The following is a 16,002-nucleotide window of genomic DNA, read 5'->3' as shown; positions in this document are numbered from 1 at the left end:
AACCACTATGGAAAATGGTATGGAGAGTCCTCAAAAGATTAAAAATAGAACTACCATACAATTGAGCAATTTCTCATCTGGATATTTATCTAAAGGTAATGAAATTACTATCTTGAAAACACATCTGCACCCTCATGTTCATTGCAGCATTATTTACAACAGCCAAGACACAGAAGCAACCTAAGAATCCATTGAAAGATAAATGGATAAAGAAAATGTGGTACACACACACACACACACACACACACACACACACACACACACACACACAATGGAACATTATGCAGCCATAAAAAAGGAAATCCTGCCATTTGTGACAATATGGATGGACCTGAGGGCATTATCCTAAGTAAAATAAGTAAGACAGAGAGAGACAAATACTGTACGATGTCACTTACATGTGGAATCTGAAAAAAAAACAAACTCACAGACACAGAGAAAAGACTGGTTGTTGCCAGAGGTGGGGAATGTGGGGGAGGGCAAAATGGGTGAGTGTGGTCAAAAGGTAAAAACTTCCAGTTATAAGATAAATAAGACATTAGTAAAAAAAAAAAAAAAAAAAGCCAAGAATAAACTATGACTCCTTCTATTCTTTCCTGAGAATTGGGGCCATGGTCCTTTGGCTGAGGGGCAGGAGAGGGTGGTCAGGGAAGATAACCCCACTGTTTCTGAGATAAAAGTCACCAATGCAAAGGAGTCTTTGACTTGCATTTCCTAACAAATTAACACAAATTTTTTTAATAGTAGTAATTCATGTTAAAAAACTGTTAGACCTAACTCTAACCCAATCCTTTTGAAGACACTTCAAAAATAATTTGCTAGCTACAATAAGTACATTCAAAAGAAGAATAAACCTGGAGTTGTTCCTCTCAAAATGAACTGTATTAAAAACAAGAAGTTCTCTTTTCTGATGGGGCATCTTTATATAAAAAGATTGGTGTTTTCAAAGACCAAAAACTTTATTTGACATGCTTTTCTCTCTGATGAAAGAGGAACAATCTAATAAGTACAAAAGCTGGAAGATTAAAAAAAAAATTACTAAAGAAAAATATCTACAAATAGTTACTGCAAGCTCAAATGTTCAATACAGTTAGTTGACTTTTATCACCATTTGAAAAATAGTTTTATTACCAATTGAGAAAACCACCCAAAGTAAAAATAAAATAAAATAATTCCAATTTAGGAGAACAAACTGTTACTTTATTCCCCCTTAAACAATTCCTTCTCAACCCCTCAGTTCAATAGAATAAATATTTTTGAGTACCTATGTACCTACTATGTGCCAGACATTGTATAGTATGTATATTACATATTATATATATAACCCGGATTATATATGTAATCCAGGTGGCCAATTACAAATATATATCCAATCTGTCTACTCTTCATCTCACTCTGTCTTTCTTGTCCTTTATAACTATTAAAATATAAACTAATTTTCTATCATTTTGATTAAAAAGCAAACCCAGTGATACATCTAAACTGTTATATCATTTCCTCCTCAAATTTATAATCATCTGGGCTATGGTAAATAACAGAAATTACTGCCATAATCTTGTTTAGTTCTTATAAAAATTTATAGTAGAAAATGTCTTACAAGCATTAATATTAAGGCTCCAGGATTCATGTTAAATGAAGTCTACCCATAATTTTCAGATTATATTACTAAATTTTGGGTATAATTTTGTTCCTTATAGCTCTGTATATTAAAGCTGTGAATATTTTCCAATAGAATAATTCAATTTAAAATACATTAGAATATATTAGAAGCAGCTCTATTTACAACAGCCAGGACATGGAAGCAACCTAAGGGTCCAACAACAGATGAATGGATAAAGAAGGTGTGGCACATATATACAATGGAATATTACTCAGCCATAAAAAGAAACGAAATTGAGTTATTTGTAGTGAGGTGGATGGACCTAGAGACTGTCATACAGAGTGAAGTAAGCCAGAAAGAGAAAAACAAATACTGTATGCTAACACATACATATGGAATCTAAAAAAAAAAAAAAATGGTTCTGAAGAACATAGGGGCAGAACAGGTATAAAGACACAGACGTAGAGAATGGACTTGAGGACACGGGGAGGGGGAAGGGTAAGCTGGGACGAAGTGAGAGAGTGGCATGGACATATATACACTACCAAATGTAAAATAGATAGTGGGAAGCAGCTGCATAGCACAGGGGGATCAGCTCGGTGCTTTGTGGACACCTAGAGGGGTGGGATAGGGAGGATGGGAGGGAGACGCAAGAGGGAGGCAATATGGGGATATATGTATATGTATAGCTGATTCACTTTGTTATAAAGCAGAAACTAACACACCATTGTAAAGCAATTATACTCCAATAAAGATGTTAAAAAAATAAAATAAAATATATTAGAATATATGATTACAATAACTGGTCATATTGCCCACTACTAATTACAGTGTTCTTGATATTGCAGCATTCTTTATGTGTAGAAATGTGACTAAACACAAATAAAAAATAAGAGTAAATATAAAACCACACTAAAACAATTTTAATAAACAAGAGAATGAAAGGCATTTTCAAGTAAGATATCCTTATATCTTTATATTTATTTATTATATTTATCTATCTATAAAGATAAATAAATTTAAGTGAACTGAAAATACTGCTAATTCTAAACTTATATCTGATTTTGCCACCAGAAACATTATAAGTAAATTTAAATATGTGAAGTTTGTTATGTATTTATGGGTTATAAAATATCTTTTTATTACTAAATGTATTTACAATGATGTCAGGTTCTCATTATGAGATTAAAAATATTTAAAAGACATCAAGGATATCATTTATAATTCCAAATTAAATAGTTTTTTTCAAAATTGAGACTATTATTTTACACGAATTGCAGCATAAAGTTCAGTGCAATGTGGAATTTCAATAATTTCCTATATTTTCCATTAATGCTTTAAATGTAGTATTTTTTTTTAAATGTAGTATTTTTTCAGATACTATCGTTACAGGAATACCAATATAATATTCAAGTATACTTTTCAAAGCCAAAAAGTTTTTAGAGTAGATATAAAAGTACTGACAACTACAAAATCACAATTTCCAAAAAAAAAACCTATTAAATAAAGCTGTTCCTATTCCAATAATAAGCATGATTTTTCAGTTACTTTATCAGCCATTAAAAATTGTGTAAAAATAAATTAGCCCATTTGTTCTTACCTAGAAAAACAGGAAATGCTGGCATAACTATTTTGTCTCAGATGCTGTACACATTTTTATTATTTTGCAACTAGAACAAATTAAAACTCTTTATACTCCATGTTGCTTTTATAGGAGTTGTCAGAAAAATATTGGTTAAAAATTCTGATTCCTAAAGGGAAAATACAAGATAGGTTTTGGGCAATTTTGCACCTAACTTTCAAGACTTCAGTGTACATTTTTAATTTATCAAATAAAATTTCTCTTCCTTAAATGTTGTGCTGGCTATATTTCGTCTACAAAAATGTGTTCCAACCAAAAGGACCCTAAAACATTTGGGAGTTTAACTCCCCTGTTTACATCAAGATTTTGTTCAATAAAAACACAGGCCTTTAAAAAAGAACACAGTTAAAGGTAGAAGACACCTCAGTTATCCTCTTTATCTATCCCCTCCTTTTACAGATGAGAGCACTGGGGTCCAGTGAGATTGACCCACTGAGGCCCACTAAACTGGACTCAAACCCAGGCTTCACGCTCTTCGCCCATACCTAGTTCCCTTCAAACATGGAATAATGCCAAACCACAAAGCTAACTCAGTTATGAGCACAAACAAGCTTCTATTGGCAAAAATTAATTTTTTAAATGCAATAAAGAAAACATATCATCTGTTTCTTCTCTGACAACTGTTATTCAACAAGAAGTTTTTCTTTTTGCTCTATGTATTCTCTTATTAGTTAAATTCTGTCAATCTCTAAGAATCAGAACAAGTTTAAGACTCAGACCCCCTTTTTAAAAAACTAGTTTCATAAGACAATATACATCATTTCTTAATTTAGGGAAAAATATATTTTATTGGATTTTATTTTTATCAACATTACTGTTTAGGACAAAATATTTCTGTTCTCTCAAACCAAGAAAAGCTCTAACCTATTCAAGATCTCCCTACTTCAAATGGAATGATTTTATTTTATAGGAAATCATATTTTAATTTTTTACTAAAGCAGTTCCATATGACTGAGAAAAGGAAACCCCTATCCAAGGAGTCTGGATGCTTAACAGTACAGGTGATGGAATACAGCTCCTGTTCTTCCCCATACAAATACACTGGACCTCTGTGAGGTCACCTCTCTTTCTACCTACCCAATTTCTATTACTCCTTGGTGTACCTGATTACAGAGAACATCATATCAATGCTCTGGCTCTAAAACTCTAAAGAGTAAGAGAAGTGGAACATTACTGAAAGCATTCCTAGAGCATTCAGACCTACAGGCTCTTCCCTGAACGTTTATACTTGGATTCAAAATATTCTGACCACTGAAACAGCATGTCTGTCTTCAACTCACCTCTTTGCTGCTACTCTGCTTGTGACACAAAATGGATCCTCTTCCACTGGAAAACTGGACAATTTAATCTTATCTTGTTGGAGGATTTTCACCAAAATTAATGAGATGTTCTTATGTGAAGAGGAAACAGCAAAATATTTTGTTGTTAAAATAACAACAAAACTAGGTTTATTTTTAGAGACACAACTGATTGAAAAAAAAAATCCTTCTGTACTGAGACAGGGTGTATGTAATCTCACCTAATGGGGAGTTTTTAGAAAATTCACTTTAGCTGTGGATTATGTAAATATTTCTGTAAAATACTATTTGGGGAACTTAAGAATTCGTTGTACTAAGCTTTAACTCTAAAATCACCTATATCTTCTAACTAATTTTGGCAAGAAGGCTTCAATGTAAAGTAGATGCTTTAGTTAATAAATATTTGGAGTATGATTCTTTCAAATTAATAGCATCCACATACAAAGGAGTAAATCCATCTATTCAATTTATTGACCATCTATTCAATCATAAAAGCTCTACGTATGTATACAGCTTTTCATAGCTTAGAAAACACTTTCATATGCAGTACTGAATTTATATGCTGTGACAATTACAAAACACATAATTCTTGCTTTCACTCATTTTCATAGAGGAAAATGAAATAGGTATAAAACAGATAAATATAGGGTAATGATTAGGACAGAACACTTTTGTATTGAGATATAACTGACACATAACATTGTATTACTTTCAGGTGTACAACATAATGATTTGATATATGTATATGGACATAACACTTTTAAAATGAGAGTAGGTCAACAGAATCAATGGAAGAAATCTCAAAAAAATGATTTTGTAGACTCTAATTCCTTAAATTTCCAATTCAGTCCATTTATCCAGATTATTTAGATGAAAAAAATTAGAATTCCAGGCAGGCCCATTCCCCTTCCTTTGGGAGTTTCCCAGCACAGGTTTAAATCCTGCCAACTATTAATCCGCTCCATATTTACAAAGGTACTTTGATTTCTTAGCCACCCATGCCTAATTTTTCATAATTTGCCACCACTATAATCTTCTGTCACATGGCTCAGTGGTACCTAAGCACACTAACTGTACATAGTAGGTACAAAAGTAAATATTTTTTGATTTGACTAGAATTATCTTGAAGAAGGTAAATGGTCTGAATCTTAAACAGGAAAACAAACACATCAGTTAAAAAAAATCATACACAAGGCAGAATGGAAAATACCAAGCTATAAGGAAGTCTTCAGCTACAGGTTGCAGGGCTCTGCCCTGCCTTTCATGTTATACTTTTTGACCCACTGACTTTAATGAGGACACCAATGATACGATGATCAAATTTGCCTGTGACAAAAACCTGAGAGGACTAATTTATTATGGTGAAATGTTAAAAACAGAGTCCAAAACGGTTCAGACAAGCTGACACATAGGTCCAAACTAAAACGATCAAGTTTCAGAGAGACAGATGCAAATATCTGTATTTACTGCCCAATTGTAGGGCAGTAGACTTAATGCCATTAGAGGTTTTAACTGAATTTAAGCTCACTAAGAGTTCACAATGAGACATGTTTGATAAACACATAACCCAAATGATAACTGGCTCTGAAGCTAGATTAATACAAGCTTAGATGACAGCTCCACTTCTATGTACTGCTGAGGTCATACCAAAAATATCATATTTAGTTATCATCATGACTCTTTAAAGCAACTAGATAAAATAGAACACAGGAGAGAGAAATGAGGATAGAGAATGTGAATAATAATCATAACAGCATTAGTAAAAATAATAATTATTAATATTTATAGATCACTTATTAATGTCATGCACTGGGCTAAGAGATTACCTCAAGGTTTTTACAAAACACTATAAAGTGGTAATTTTATCTATCCTCATTTTACAGATAAGAAAACTGAGGCTTGGATATATTAAGTAATTTGACCACGTTCACCAGGTAGTAGATATTAAAGTGAGAATCTGACTTTAGGCAATCTACTTTCAGGGTCTGAACTTCCGGCTGCCTAACCACCCACCCATCCAGTTCCTGTGACCCTAATTGTATGCTAGGCACTGAAGCACTGGAATACAAAAGTGGATGTGACAAGTAAAAGTCTCTGACCTCAAACTTACATTCCAATGGAAAAGACAGATTTTTTTAAGTAAAAAAAATAATAAAAAATTATAATAAGTTCTATGAAGGAAACAAGGTACTATGAGAGAATAATGGAGCGGTGCAAGGGGATATACGTTAATAGTTAGAGAAGTGAAGACATTTAAACAGAAACCAAAGAAAGAGAAAGAGGTGGTTAAGCACAGGAAGAGTGAAGAAGAACATATAAGGCAGATGTTTGTCCAAAGGCCTTGGCAGCTTTGAGAAGCTAAAGGAAAACCATGAGGCTCAATGAATGCAGAAAGGAAAAGTAGATAGGAAGAGTAGATGTTAAGACAATTGGTGATCAGATTATGCAGGGCCTGGTAAGCTATGGAAAAGAGTTTGGATTTATATTTCTAAATGCAAATGGGAAGACACTCTAAGTTGTTAAATGGAAGAACAACGTGATTCAATTCACATTTGCCTTTGCTAATATGTTGTGTATGGACTGAGGGGGGCATGACTTCATGAAGCTAATATTGTGGCAAGGAAAAAACAGATAACAAACACAATAAATGAGTAAGATATGGAGTAAAATAAAGCAGAAAGGGGAAAGAGAGTACTGGGGGAGTGGTGTACAATTTAAAATAAGGTGGTCAGGGATGGGCTCACAGAGGAAATATTAAAGCAATTACTTGAAGGCATTAAGCTAGTGATCCATAAGGCTATCATGGGGAACAGTGTTCCAGGCAAAGGGAATAGCAAGGACAAAGGCCCTGAAGTGGGATTGTATCTGATGTGTTTGAGGAACAGCAAGGAAGCCAATGTGGCTAGAGCAGAGTGATGGAGGAGAAAAGTAGGAGATGAGGGGCAGAGAGGTAACAGGAGGGCCAGACTGTGCAGTATCTTGTACATCAATTGTGGGGACTTTGGCTTTTACCACGACTAAGGTAGGGAACCACTGATAGTTGCAATCAGAAGAGGGACAAGATTTGTCCCTGCTGTCTGTGAAGGGACTAAAATGGGTTGAAGCACAGAAAAAAGGAAGCCAATTAGGACATTACTACGATAACACCAGTGAAAATGATAGTACCTTGAGCTAGAGTATAGCAGTGGATATAGTGGAAGAAGATATAGGGATGGCAAGCAAGCATATGAAAAGATGTTTAATATCATTAATCATTAGGGAAATGCAAATTAAAGCCACAATGAGATATCATTATACACTTACCAGAATGGCAGCATATAAAAAGACTGATCAAACACTCTAAACAAATATAATTGCTGAAATATAAATATCATTATAAAAGAAGTTATTTTCATCCTGATTTTAAAACTTTCTAGGCAGAACACTCTTTGACATATATCGCAGCAATATTTTTTTGGATTTTTTTCCTTTTCCTAAAGTAAAGGAAATAAAAGCAAAAATAAACAAATGGGACCTAATTAAACTTAAAAGCTTTTGCACAGCAAAAGAAACCACTGACAAAATGAAAAGACAAGCTACTGAATGGGAGAACATATTTGCAAATGATATGACCAATATAGGATTAATATCCAACACATATAAACAGCTCATACAACTCAATATCAAAAAAAAAAAAAGCCTAATTAAAAAATGGCCAGAAAAACTGAATAGACATTTTTCCAAAGAGGAAATGCAGATGGCCAAGAGGCACATGAAAAGATGCTCAACATCACTAATTATCAGGGAAATGCAAATCAAAACTACAATGAGATAACACCTCATACCAGTAAGAATGGCTATAAATGAAAAGTCTACAAATAAGAAATATTGGCAAGGATGTGGAGGAAAGGGAACCTTTGTACACTGTTGATGGGCATATAAATTGGTACAGCCAGTGTGGAAAACAATATGGAAGTTTCTCAAAAAGCTAAAACTAAAACTATCGTATGACCCAACAATTCCACTCCTGGGTATATATCTGAAAGAAACAAAAACACCAATTTGAAAAGATACATGCACCCCAATGTTCATAGCAGCATTATTTAAAATTGCTAAGACATGGAAACAACCTAAGTGTCCATTAACAGATGAATGGATAAAGAAGATGTGGTATATATATATATATATGTATGTGTGTGTATATATATATATATATATACACACACACATATACATTGTGTGCATATGTGTCTATATATACATATTCACACAATGGAATAAAAAAGAATGAAAAAGAATGAAATTTGATGGACATGGAGGGCGTTATGCCAAGTAAAATAAGTCAGACAGAGAAAGACAAATACTGTATGATATTACTTATATGTGGAATCTAAAAAATACAACAAACTAGTGAATATAACATAAAAGAAGCAGACTCACAGATATAGAGAATAAACTAGTGGTTACCAGTGCGGGGGCAACGTAAGGGTGGGGGGGGCGGGAGGTACACACTACTGAATGTAAGATAGGCTCAAGGACGTATTGTACAACATGGGGAATAAAGCCAATATTTCGTAATAACTGTAAATGGAAAGTAACCTTTTGAATTGTATAAAAATAAAAAATTTTTAAAAACTTTCTGCCTGATATAGCACAACAAAGGTAAACTAGGAGTTAGAGGATCTGTCATCTAGTTTAGGTACTATTACTAATTATTTAAAGATCATTCTTTAGTTCACTTAGGCATTCATTTACTCATTCATTGAACTAACAGATAAAACTTATGGTAGGCCTTCTCTGAGCTGGACACCAGGGATACAGTGATGAATAATATATGGACTCTGACTTCATAGTAGTTTACAGACACTTCTGGCAAATAATAGTTTTCTGGGGCTCAGGGTGTCTATCCTCATCTCTTATGCCTCCTTTTGCCCTCCAGGTGTATATGGAACAGTGTCTTTGCATATTCTGTCCCTTTTGCCTGAATGGCCTTCCCTTCCCACTCTCTCTGTTCCCCTCCAGACTAGGTTGAAATATGAATTTTATGGTAGAATCTTTTTTTTAAATAACAGCTTTATTGACATAATTCACATACAACTCTCCCATTAAAGTATATAATTGAATGTGTTTTAGTATATTCAGAGTTGTGCAACCATCGCCTTGATCAATTTTAGAACATTTTAACACCCCAAAAGAAACGCCATACCCATTAGCAGTACTCCCCATTTGCCCCCAACCCGCTCAGCCCAAGCATCTACTCATCTTTCTGTCTCTATGGATTTGCCTATTCTGGACATTTCATATAAATCATACAATATGTTGTCTTTTGTGACTAGCTTCTTTCACTTAGCATAATGTTTTCAAGGTTCAGCCATATTGTAGAATGTATCAGTACCTCATTCCTTTTTATTGCCAACATATAGCTGTATAGACATAGATATAGATAATCACATTTTATTTATCCATTTATTAGTTGATAAACACTTGGGTTGTTGCCAGTTTTGGGCTATTATGAATAATGCTGACATGAACACTCATGAACATGTTTTTTTTTTTTAATAAATTTATTCATTTATTTTTGGCTGCATTGGGTCTTTGTTGCTGCCTGCGGGCTTTCTCTAGTTGCGCCGAGGAGGGGCTACTCTTCGTTGCAGTGTGTGGGCTTCTCATTGCGGTGGCTTCTCTTGTTGCAGAGCACAGGATCTAGGCACGCGGGCTTCAGTAGTAGTGGCACGCGGGCTCACTAGATGTGGCTTGCGGGCTCTAGAGCGCAGGCTCAGTAGTTGTGGCACATGGGCTTAGCTGCTCCACAGCATGTGGGATCTTCCCGGACCAGGGCTTGAACCTGTGTCCCCTGCATTGGCAGGTGGATTCTTAACCACTGAGCCACGAGGGATGTTCCTCATGAACATGTTTTTACCACTGAGCCACCAGGGATGTCCCTCATGAACATGTTTTTGTGTGGACATGTTTCATTTCTCTTGGGTATAGACCTAGTAGCAGAATTGCAGGGTAACTTTTGAGAAACTGTCAGACTATTTTCCAAAGCAGCTGCATAGTTTATATCCTGCCAGCAGTGTGAGGCTCCAATTTCTCCACATCCTCGTCAACACTTGTTATTATCTATCTTTTTGATTATAGCCATCCTAGCAGGTGTGAAGTAGTATCTCATTTTCGGTTTGATTTGCATTTCTCTGATAGCTAATGATGATGAGCATCTTTTCATGTGCTTATTTGCCATTTGTATATCTTCTTCGGAAAAATATCTATGAAGATTCTTTGCCTGCTTTGGAAATGGTTTATCTTTTTATTATTAAACTGTAAGCCTGCTTTATACATCCTAGTAACAAGTCTCCTACCAGATAGGTAATTTGTAAAAATTTTCTCCCATTCTGTGGGGGTTATTTCCACTTTCTTGATGATGTCCTTTGAAGCACAGAAGTTTTTAATTTTGATGATATCCAATTTATCTATTTTTTTTCTATGGTTGCTTATACTTTTGGTGTCATATCCAAAAAAACCATTGCCTAGTCCAAATTCACAAAGATTTATGCCTATGTCTTCTTCCAAGAGTTTTATAAGCTTAGCTCTTACAGTCAGGTCTTTCTATCTACTTTGAATTTATTTTTATATATAATATAAGGTAGGGGCCCAACTTCATTCTTTTACATGTGGATATCCAGTTTTCCCAGCACCATTTGTTGAAAAACTATTTTTCACCCATTGAATTTTCTTATTTTCCATGTTGAAAACTGATTGACTGTTGTGTAAAATCTTTTTGAATTCTCTCCCACCAAAGTAAGCTACCCTTCCACTGAGCCCTCATCTTATCACAGTCAACTTTCTCACCAGACTATAAGAGTTGTATGAGCAATACATATATTTTATTTTTCAATGCAACCCCAGTGCCTATTGGTTAGTGACACCTAATAGGTTACCAGTAACTATTAGTTAGATAAATGAATGCATTAAAATGAGGTATTAACTCTCAGCTTACTCACAGTCTAATCATTTATGAAATGAAGGGGCCAAACTAAGTCATTAAAGTCTTTTTGGCTCTCAGTACCCACCAAGCTACTGCCCTTTACTATCTGATGTCCTCCCTTTGATCCTTCGTATGAAGCCACTGAAACAAGGGAGACTAAAGATAAAAATTACCTTCATGAATTTTATTGCTACGTGGTTAGACAGCATCTTCTGAAAAATGCCAAGCTATATTAAGTTACTCTTAACAACCAGCAATGGTTGGGGGAAATGGGGGTGGCAAAAAGGAGCTATAGCAATTACAGTTTTAAAAAATCCATAATTATGGATCCCTCCTGAAAATATGGATAGAGTATAATGATGGATCTGTGGTCATGTTGGCCCCTTCTAAGTTATAGTTGAATGTGAAGCAGAGTAAATAGAGGTGAAAGCCCAGTTGTTCTTAGTGTAAATGTCTTTAGAATGCCTTCTAAAATCTTTCTCATTTTCTCTTCCTACTTTGTTTTTTTCCTTTTCCTCTAGTCTCCTTTTCTTGTTTTTATAACTGGAACAACTCAAGAGTCCTTTGTTCTCTCCTGGCTGATGAAGTAAGTCAAAGGTATCCTAAATTCAGCATTTAGAGACTTCAGGCTCTGCTCAAGAAAAGCCTGCTTATCAGTAAGTCACACTTCTTGTATTATGTATTAGTGAGATATATGTCCCATATATCTATATCTAAATATATATACACATACATACATACATATATCTGTATATATATACACACACAAAGATATCTGTCTTTAGATTTTTAAATATATAAATAGATAGTTGATTCATCCATTTGCCTTAAATCCCCTTTTAGACCAAAACATCTGGCTCTTGATATATAAACCCTTAAACAGCTTCAATCACTGTACACACAGTGGACTTTCAATTACTTAGGGAAGAAACACTGACTCAGCCCTATTTTTCTATGATAAACGTAAGTGTAGAGACAAGTTGAAAATGACACCCTAAGGTTTCTAATTCAAATTAGGATATGACAATTACCTCTCAGTATGAGGTTATCATATTAAGTGAAGTAAGACAGAGAAAGACAACTATCATACGATATCGTTTATATGTGGAATCTAAAAAAATGATACAAATGAACTTATTTACGAAACAGAAACAGACTCACAGACATAGAAAACAAATTTATGGTTATCAAAGGGGAAAGTGGGGGAGGAATAAATTAGGAGTTTTGGATTAAAATGTACATACGACTACATGTACAGATAACCAACAATGACCTACTGTATAACATATCTTGTAATAACCTATAATGGGAAAGAATCTATATATAATTATATATGTAGTTTATATATATATATATATATATATAACTGAATCACTTTGCTGCACACCTGAAACTAACACAACATTGTAAATCAACTATATTTCTTTTTTTTTTTTTTTTACTATATAATTATTTTTAATGTCCAGAGTTTATAACTCAAGGGCCAGAGCTTTCTCCCAGACTCAAGTTTATAATTGCTCAATTGGCTGGTGAGGCCAGTAGGGCTACTTCTTCTTATCTAATTTGGTTTCTGGGAAGACTTCATTCAAGTCCTCAATGGTCATCTGATCAAATGGAATTATGTTCTTCATCTTCTCCAGCTCTTTCTCGTATTCCTCAATCCTGGTCTTAGAGAGAGACAAGAACTCAGCACAAATTTTCACATCTTTTTTTTCTTCAGCATCCACCTGGGCAGTATATTTATCCTCCGGCATAGGAACCTTCAGGGCATTAAACTTCTTCTGGAAGTCATCCAGCAAGCCAGCCTTTGCCACACTGGCCTTGTAGTAAGCCCAGTCGATGGCAGGTGGCTTCTCAGGCAGAGCGGCCAGCCTGGAGGTGAGGATCTCATTCCAGGATTTCAGGGAGTTAGCAACAGCCTTCTGATTGCGGGGTATGATCTCCCCAAAAGGTACCCAGTCAATGGCTTTTAGAGCAAGTTTCCATCCAGCCATCTAGAGATCCTTCACTGACCCCGGAGGCCCACAGTCCACAGCACCAAGGAACTGAAGTAATCAACTATATTTCAATAAATTTTTTTAAATGAGTGAATTCAGATTTCTATGCAGATAACTCTGAGCAAGTGAAATAAGGACCCAAAAGAAAAGGTAGTACTTGCAATGATGGGACAATCTTTCATGTCAAAGAATTCAACAATTCTTTCTCCTCCATCTTCTTAAGATTTCCCTAAAAGTTTTTACCTCCCCCTTTTCCTTGGCTGCCACTCTCTCTAAGACACGAGCATTCCCTTGTACTTTATGGGGAACTTTCAACCACAGTTGACTCATGACTTCTGAAGCCAGGCCAATGCTATTACTTGCATGTTTTATTACCATGGTGGGGGGGTGGTGGTGACGGGGGTGGAGGGGAAGAAGAGAGAAAGAGAGAGAGGACGAATATGAATGAATATCAGAACTTCAGTTGTAAGTAGAGAGATTCTATACAGAAAAGAATTTTCTATTCTCCACAGGGAATGCCAAAAATTCTCAGGGCAGTCAGAAAGCAGGCCAGAAATAAGGACACTGCTGCTTTCTTGTCTTTCCCCTAAAATCTAAATGTTAGTGTAAGTGATCCACTTAAATACAGATGTTAACACCAAGAAGGGTTAAATTACCTTGACCATCTCTTAAGAATAGCAGCATGAAAATCTAAACATCTTGCAATTTATTAATAGTCATGAGCAGCCTGCAGTTATATCTAGAATCTCTGTCTAGGGCAGCCTCTCACACTGTACTCCAATGAGGGTCAGAGGAACATGCCAGGGATATGTGAAATCTCTAAGAGAATTAAAAACTTGTTCTCATTCTGATGATTAAAAAATCAAAATACAAAAAAATATGATCATATTCTAGGTCATCTAGATCCAGAATTGCCACAGCATTTCATTCCATGGCTGTATTTATGAGAGCACCAAGGAAAAACTGAAAGTGAACGCATTAACTATTAATGCCATTTTTCTCCAAAGGAGTTACCAATTTATTCCCAGGGGTCATGGGTTCACACAGATACAAAACTCTGACTGAGGGTATTTAATTCTGCAGGCTTCCTGAAAAGTGACTACTCTTCCAAAATACTACCTTGGGCAGTTTGCTGTTGTCTAAAATCCTTCCAATAGACCTTCATTCTTAATTCAGACTAGGACTTTAATCCTTATTGCAGATTAAATGGTATCTATCTTGTAATTAAATTCAACTGTTTAAAAGGCTAGATGTTTCATTGTTCTACTATTCATCATAATGAAAATAATATAATCTAAAATTGATGACAGTAAAATTTCATTCTTATCATAACAGAAGTGTCATTTTTATAAAATCAGAGTGAATGGGAAATTTGGAATGACACTTGAGACTCCATGTAATTTTATTGATTTTATTAATACTTAATTCATAATTAAGAACAACAGAGAAATATCTCCTATGTTTCTGAAAACATAGGCATTTAGACATAAAGAAAACCTTAGCTTTCACTTATCCAAGCTTCTCATTTCACTGGGAAAGAAAATGAGGCTCTGAGAGGTTTGCTCAGGAAGTTAGCTGAAAAGTCAAATCAAGTCTTTGGACTCACAGTCCACAGGTAAAATATTACCCTGTACACTCTGTGTTTCACCTTCCATTATTAGTCATGTGGAAATCTTCTACAAATCGTTAAAGTAACTGTCAATTCTTTTATTTCTAGAAAACTAATCCTACTTGATTCTAACACTGTTAGTAAGAAGACATTTTGTTGTATGCCATCTGAAAATGATGTTGAAAATCTTAAAATCGTCTCATTACATAGAAAACACTACAAAGGAAATGAAAAACTTATGCAAATATTCCCAAAATATGATATGACTTCTGTGCCTGACTGTAGGACATGCGGCATGTTATAAGTAGGCAATTACTTGGGACTCTGAACCTTATAGAAGACTTTTTTCTATGGGCAATCTTTTATAACAGAGACGTGGCACTTGAGATACTGAGGTCAGTGATACAAGTATGCTATGGAATCAAAAGACACATACATTCCTTGAACATCTCCTTCCCCTGCGTGCCTATCCCCATTCCTTTGCTCAAGCTGCCATTTTCCAACCTAAATGCCTTCGTCTCCCATCTATGGTGGGCAACATCCTTACCAACCTTCAAGTTTGTCCTCTCTCCTTCTCCTAAATCATCATACCCTTTGGTAGTTTGCTAATGATAGTTATTATGTTCTTTGACATATATTTATTTGCAAACCTGTCTTATATACTCCTTTTTCTAAGAACAGAAGTTCATTCTAGGCCAGCATAGTGCATGCAATATATGGTTATTGAGTTAAAAAAACGAGTGAAGTTTAGGGCAAAAGGATTCTAAATTTATAACAGTATCTGTTCTCTTCAAAATATGACTTATCACTTTCCTTTGAAAGTACACTTAAATGGCCATATTAAAGTGATCTATGAAGAGAAGGCAGCAACACATAAAATGCTTAAGATATT

The 16,002-nt window shown here is 34.9% G+C and overlaps 1 protein-coding gene and 1 pseudogene across 10 annotated transcripts in view; both read right to left on the bottom strand.

Moving 5' to 3' along the window:
- SDCCAG8 (SHH signaling and ciliogenesis regulator SDCCAG8) overlaps positions 1-16,002 on the bottom strand; it is a 282,699-nt gene that overhangs the window by 143,875 nt on the left and 122,822 nt on the right. The gene's annotated exons all lie outside the window — the stretch shown is intronic.
- Positions 12,940-13,536, bottom strand: LOC137761575 (ATP synthase subunit d, mitochondrial pseudogene; annotated as a pseudogene).

The sequence above is a fragment of the Eschrichtius robustus genome, chromosome 3, assembly GCF_028021215.1.
Source record: "Eschrichtius robustus isolate mEscRob2 chromosome 3, mEscRob2.pri, whole genome shotgun sequence".
NCBI classification, from domain to species: Eukaryota; Metazoa; Chordata; class Mammalia; order Artiodactyla; family Eschrichtiidae; genus Eschrichtius; species Eschrichtius robustus.
This window is presented reverse-complemented; position numbering and strand designations above follow the sequence as displayed.